The sequence below is a fragment of the Vombatus ursinus genome, unplaced genomic scaffold (genome assembly GCF_900497805.2).
Source record: "Vombatus ursinus unplaced genomic scaffold, bare-nosed wombat genome assembly UNPS02014163.1, whole genome shotgun sequence".
NCBI lineage: Eukaryota > Metazoa > Chordata > Mammalia > Diprotodontia > Vombatidae > Vombatus > Vombatus ursinus.
Genome location: NW_020953941.1, coordinates 110,343 through 117,467, shown reverse-complemented (window position 1 = coordinate 117,467; position 7,125 = coordinate 110,343). Strand labels below are relative to the sequence as shown.

The following is a 7,125-nucleotide window of genomic DNA, read 5'->3' as shown; positions in this document are numbered from 1 at the left end:
AAGGTTCCTTCCAACCTTGACTTCTCCCTCTCTTTCCCATTAATTAGTTACAATTCTTCCTTTACTGACCATTTAGTTCATGGGTGCTTTGGAGGAACCCACACAGAGGTAAGTGATAGGACATAATATGAAAAATGCACAACAGTAATCTAGACTCAGTATCTCAAGTTATCTGAATAAAGTTAAGTATAACCACAGTAAACTCATCCATCAGAATCAGTCCCAGGTGTCTGTAATCTTCTGGGGTCTACAGTGCCTAGGAATAGAAACAAGGCTCTCATAGGCCACCAGGACTGGAAATGTTAGTTTCTGGTTGTGGCGCCAATTTTTTGATTATGAAATTGCTTGTTAGAAAGATCTTTGCAGTTCTTCTCCCCCAAAAAAATTACAGCTTGGAATATAAAATTTTATTAACCTAAAGTAGGATAATAGAAGATTATGCAAATGAAGATCAAATTCTTGCAGATCCTGGCAAGCTTGAAGTACCAGAGTCTGAAATCAATGATTCAATATGTCATTTACCTAAGGGACAACCAAAGTAAGAATAGAAGGGAGGGAAATAAATAGAAGAGAACAAAAAGGAAGAGAGAGAGGAGGAGAGACCCTTACATGTAAAAGAATGGGAGTAACACAGATACAACTAGTACACATATAAAGAGATTGATAAAATGTGAGAAAGTATGGACTGATGGAGAGGAAAGAGACAACACATCATTTCATTCTACTCCACAAATCCAGTCTGACCAGGCTTCCTTACCAATACTTCAGCTTCACTTATTCCAAAGCTTAAATATATCCATACCACACTGCAAGTCTATGGTTTTTAGAAAAAAAAATCCCCATATAGTTTTCTGAGATCTTTGTAAAATTCTTTTCAAAATATTGTCAAGTCATTCAATTTCTGAGCTCAACTTGATATGACACTTGCATTTGTTTGTCAATTCTTTGTTTTATGTTTTGTCTTCCTAACTCCTTGTGTTAATTATTTAATGCCTTAGGTACCTTTAATGAGTCATGGACTGTTCTGATTGGACTGTTAATTGATTGTGAGACACAGGCAGGCAGGCATAGGAAAAAGGTAAAAATTATTTATTTTTATACTTTAAAAATATTTTTCCATCTCTAATTACATTTGATATTCAAAAGGCATTCTCAAATCATTTTAGGATATCTTTCATCATATTGATTTAAATAGTTTTAATTTGATTTTCTCCCAAACTTATTATATTTTGTCTTTTGTCTATTTAATAATTTAGAATAAATATATAAAATTTGTGTCTTCCTTATTTTTATTTACTAAATCAGTGTATCAACTTTAGCGTTGTCATGATTAAGACTACATAGTTAACAAGTTTTGCTATTAAGTTAACATCCTAAAGGAGAAACATAAAAATCTTAAGGATTTTTTAAATTGTCACAAATTTTAAAGATTATGATTTTTTTGAAACCACCTGCATAAAGGGATTTTAGTAGCATAGGCAAAGATACTGGTTGAGCTACTTAATTTTCAAAGATTTTCTAGGAGCTAGGTAAAAAAAGGTATATATATTCTTTGATTTTCCCAAATGTAAAGATATAGAATGATCCACTCTAATAATGTCTTCTATATTTGAATAATTTTGGGATAAACTTTACATCTACCATGATGCTGGTGATAATTTATCCTATTCTATGTGTTTTCAGATGAATTAGAATTCTTCTGGATATTTATAAATTATTTGAAGCATATGGAAAATCATAACAATGTCACAGAATTGGTTCTCTTGGGACTCTTCATGAAGCAGGACCTCAAAATGATGTGTTTTGTAATCTTCTTGTTCTGCTATTTTGCAATTTTCCTGGGGAACTTTATCATCTTTATCACCATTACATGCAGCCATCTCATCCAACCACCCATGTACTATTTTCTATGCCATTTTCCTTAATGGATTTTGCATATCCATCCACCATAGTCACTCAGCTCATCAGCATTTTAAGTGCTAAAGAAAAAATCATATCCTTTATTGGGTGTATGAATCAGCTCTTTACTGCTCACTTCCTGGCTACTGTTGAGATGTTAATCTTATGGTCTTTAATTGCTATGTTGCCATCTGTAAACCCTTACACTACATGACCATAGTGAATTGACAGAAATGTAACACAATGATCCTGATGGCCTGGGGGGTGACCTTTTGGCATGCCATTGCTCAGATGATCATAGTAGCTAGGTTACCATTTTGTGGCCCTAATCAAATAGATCACTATTTATGTGATGTCAAACCTCCCTTAAAACTTGTCTGAGCAGACACACATATTGCTAATATCTTAGTTATAGCTAATTCTGGAATGATTGTGTTAACTACTTTTCTTGTCTTGGTGGCATCTTACATTGTCATATTATACAATCTTAGAAAGCACTCATCAGAAGGTCGGCACAAAGCCCTTTCCACTTGTGGCTCCCATGTCATGGTTGTTGTTCTGTTCTTTGTGCCCTGTATTTCCACTTATATTCGACCTCCCAGTGCCAGCAAAAATGACAAGGAGATTTACATGTTTTACACTGTCATTGGACCCATGCTGAACCCTCTCATCTACACACTGAGAAATGCAGAGATGAAGAACGCTATGCAGAAGGTGTGGTCAAACCAACTGTCACTGTTATTTAAATAAAAAGATGGGTTTTAATGTTTTTGTTTTCTCCCTTTTGTCCTCGTTGAAGAAATGGTAATTATGTCACCAAATATACATTGATGTGTATTCTTTTAAAAAAATATCCATCAAGTTCAAGGTGAAAACCAGGCACACATCCTCATGAAAACTTTGTATAACTGTTGGTGTTTTGCACTAGGCTTTGTACAATTTAGTTATTTCACATATAATATACCATGGAAAGAATGAACAGAAAGAATAATCTATCTTTTTTTCTTCTCTCACATGACTCTTCATCCCAATTCCAGAATACGTTCCTCTTCAAAGAATGACAAAGAAATGAACTGTGACATAGGCACAGGTTCTCTCTCAACTGTGAAGAAATCAAACTTTTTCATTGATAGTTAAGTACTTCAGCCAAACCCACAAATATTGTGTCAGGCAGTGTGCAAAACACTTGAGATACAAATGCAAGTAAAAATAAAGATAGTCCTTGCCCTCAAGGAACTTATACTCTAATGATGAAAGACTACATGTAAAAGAGTGCTGACAATTTGGGAAGAGAGGACATGGGAGAAAAATGTCTCTCTAGAGGGGCATTGCAGGAAAAGACTTCCAAACAGTAAAGAGCAGAGCCTAATGAGGAGTGATGGAATGAAAATGGCTAGCCTGGATATTTCTTTCAAAAGGATGTTGAAATAAGAACTGACCAATTGGAAGAAGGGATTCTATAAGGTAGTAGTCCTCTTCAAGGGTGAGAAAGCAAAGAATGTTGGAAAAATAGATAAATATGGAGAGAGAGGAGCAGACTTAAGAGAGAAATGACACTTTCCAATTTACTCTTTTGCTTTCTGCTGATGCCTTTCAACAAAAGAAATTCAAGAGATAGGTTCCTGTGTCCCTTTTTGGCTCTCAGTTTTATGTAAATCTATCCTTTCAAAAGAAACTTCCTACACTGTAAAAATGTCATCAGAACTTTGGGAGCCCTAATTCCCATATTAAAAATGAATGGTCTGGGACAGGTAGGTGGTGCAGTGGTAGAGCACCAGCCCTGGATTCAGGAGGATCTCACTTCAAATCTGCCCTCAGACATATAACAGTTACTAGCTGTGTGAGCCTGGGGAAGTCACTTAACACCATTGCCTAGACAAAGGAAAAAAATGAATGGTCAAAGTCAACAAGACTGCATAATGGATGATAGATTTGGAATGAGAAATAACTGAGTTCAAAGCCTACCACAGACATTTATTAGCTATGTGAGGCTATGCAGGTAGTTTAACTTCAACATCATCATCATCATCATCATCATCATCATCATCTGCTAAGAAATATCAATTCAGGAACTCACAAGGTGAGTCTAAGAAAATTAACTCATCTGATGAGGTACAAGTTGGAGATACACATTCTTGTACTATCAGCAATGTTACACAGACACACACACACACACACACACACACACACACATACACACACACACCTGGAGACAAACCAAAAATGGAATGAGAGGTAATAGGTGGTCCTGGCCTCACTTTTTTTCTTCCACAATAGAAATTACTCATTGAAAATTATGAGAATGCACAGAAAAAAAAATTCTGAAAAAAAATGTGCCTCACTTCTTGTCCTTTAATCACTCTTTGTAGAAAATATAAAGGGATGATATGAAGAGGAAAAACAACAATCACAACATTGCTTCTCTTTCTTGAATACTGTAGTTGTACCTAGACTAGCAGAGATTAAAGACCAGTCAAGGTTCCTCTCATGCTAAGGCATTCCTACTCTTTTTCTGCATCTATTATTCTACTGTGGGGCTTTCCCTATTGTATGTAATAAACAATACATTCTTTGAAGTCAGGGAATTCATAACAAGAGGTAGAAAAGAAATGGGAACTCTACATTCTCTAAGTATTTCTTAACTTCTTAGAGAGTGGATTGGTTGACTCATTTACCTCAAATCAAGTTAATCTAGATCAATAAGAATGTCTCCATCTTTATATGGGTCAACACCCTTTGGAGTTGTTTAGGCTGTTCCTTATTCATTCTACCAAAGATGACTAAAGTTATGTGCATATAGGAAATTAAGTGAGAGATATTTCTTATTTAGGTAATTTTTTTCTTCTCCTAACCCTTTTTCCATAATCTTCTACCATAGAAAATGGAAGTAGATGTGAGTCTGGAGAGAATTGATATGTGAGCAGTATTCATTACTGGTCTCACAGGAGTCTATAGTAGGGAGAATTGTGAACTAAGTCTAGAAAGGAAGGAACATGCTGGATGGCAAGAGTTCTGGAACATTTTGGATTTTGAACTTTGCTAAGTAGGTGATAAGGATCATTGAAGCACTTTAAGCAAAGGGTGATACAATAATATTAGAACATAAGAAGCATCCCTTTGAAAATGAATGAGATTATAGGGAAGAGGCAAGACAAAAGTCTAAAGAGACCAGAGACATGTTAAGATTCTATTGTAATAGTCCAAATGTAGTGTGAATAGTGCCTATGCTCTGATGGTGTCAGTCACAATAAAAGGTAATGAATTCACAAGTATTTCAAAGATAGCATATACATCACTTAGTTATTGATTGGATGGGGGAAGTATGAGAGAAACATCAGCAAATAGCACCAATGTTTCAAGTTAATTGAATGAATTTTGTTGACCAAGACTAAATAATAAGAAAGAAGGTCTTTGGGATGGAAAAATTGGGATGCTGTGTTTTGGACATTTTGATCATGAGATACCAATAGGATATCAAAGGGGAAATTCTAAATATGCCATTGAAAGTCCAGTTCTGATATACAGGAGATAGGATAAGATTGGAAAGAGTTTATACTACCTATCAGCAAAGAAATGATATTTGAAACCAAGAGAATATATTATATTGCCAAAGAATAGTGTAAAGGGAAGAGAGGAAAAAATCAGCTTTGGAAAGTCCAATATAAAGGGAGACAGGAAGCAGAAGAGGATCCAAACCTATGAACAAATGAAAGTCAAAGCTGAGAGTAAGCAGTTCAACATTGCTGAGTACTAAGTATAGTATGCACTCACTCAGTCAATTGTCGTTGTACTAAGGCCTTCTTACATGCTAGGCAATTTGTTAAGCATTGGTGATAGAAAGGAAGGCAAAAAAAATCATTCATCTCAAAAAGATCACATCCTAATAGGGGAAATAACATGAACGTGACTATGTAAAAAAAAAAAAGATATATAGAGAATAAATTGGACGTAGTGTCAGAGAAAATGCCCTAATATTATGGAGGCCTGGGAAAGGCTTGTTTCAGAAAGTGGAAATTTAGATAAAACTCTAAGGAGTCCAGAACATCTAGGAGGCAGAGATGAGGAGGGAGAGAGTTCTAAGCATGAGTGACTGTAATTTCTCCATGTTGATGGTTCTATGTGAAGAACAGAAAAGTAGACAGTTTTCCTAGATCATGGAGTATTTAGAAGGGAGTATAGTGTAAGAAGACTGAGAAGGGAGGAATGGTCCAGGTTTAAAAATCATAGACTTTATATTTCTTTCTGAAGAATGAAAGAGATCCAATTAAAATTTATTGAATAGGGAGGTGACATGATCAAACATGTGTTTTATGAAAATTGATTTGGCAGATGAAAGGAGGCTGAATTGGAGTAGAATAAGATTTGTATCCAGAAGAATGACAAAACTGTTGTTTCAGAAAGAGAGAGAGACAGAGAGACAGAGACAGAGAGACAGAGACAGAGAGACAGAGAGAGACAGAGACAGAGAGGAGGGAGACAGAGAGAAGGGAAACAAGGAGAGATAAAAGGGAAGAAGAATGAGGAGGAGGAGGAAGAAAAGGGAGACAAAGTGGAAGCAGAAGGTGGTGAAGAGTGTAGATTCTATAGAGAGGCCCATGTTTTCCTAGGTGTCAAATATACTTTTGGGATACTGTTATTAAAACCCCAGTTTTGTGTATTTTCAATATCCAGTCAACATCCATCATCTAACAGACAAAGTGTTATATAGCCCTTATGACACGCCACACACAGAAAGTAGAGGGAAGGCAACTGAATGTCAAAGTACAATTTCTGCTTACTGATATGTTTATTAATGAAGCAACCTAATCATCACTGAAAAGTAAAAGACTAATTTGATTTGACCAAGCAGTTAAGTTTGCTTCTGTTTGGTAATAATCTACATCTTGGATTGCTTTGAAAAGCCTCTGGGAGCCCATCCCTCTGGAATCCAATCTGCCTTTAAATTCAAGTAATACTCAGTAAGTCTTTCCTAGAAGCTTCTTTTCTTGCAAACTTTGATTTGGAGTCAGAGACTTAGAATGACTGATTGATATTTTTTCTGGACTCTGGTCTAGATGGAGAGGAGCTGTCTATGGAACATGAGACCTACTTGCCATCCTAATGAGTTACAATCACCATGAAAAACACAGCTTCCTTGCAGTTGAGAAAAACAAAACATTTTGGAGAATCAGTCATTATCTTGGACCACACAGATTGATATTTGTCAACAATGCCTCCTCAGGTATC

The 7,125-nt window shown here is 35.7% G+C and overlaps 1 pseudogene; it reads left to right on the top strand.

Moving 5' to 3' along the window:
• Positions 1-1,727: 1,727 nt before the first annotated feature.
• Positions 1,728-2,649, top strand: LOC114040974 (annotated as a pseudogene).
• Positions 2,650-7,125: the final 4,476 nt, after the last annotated feature.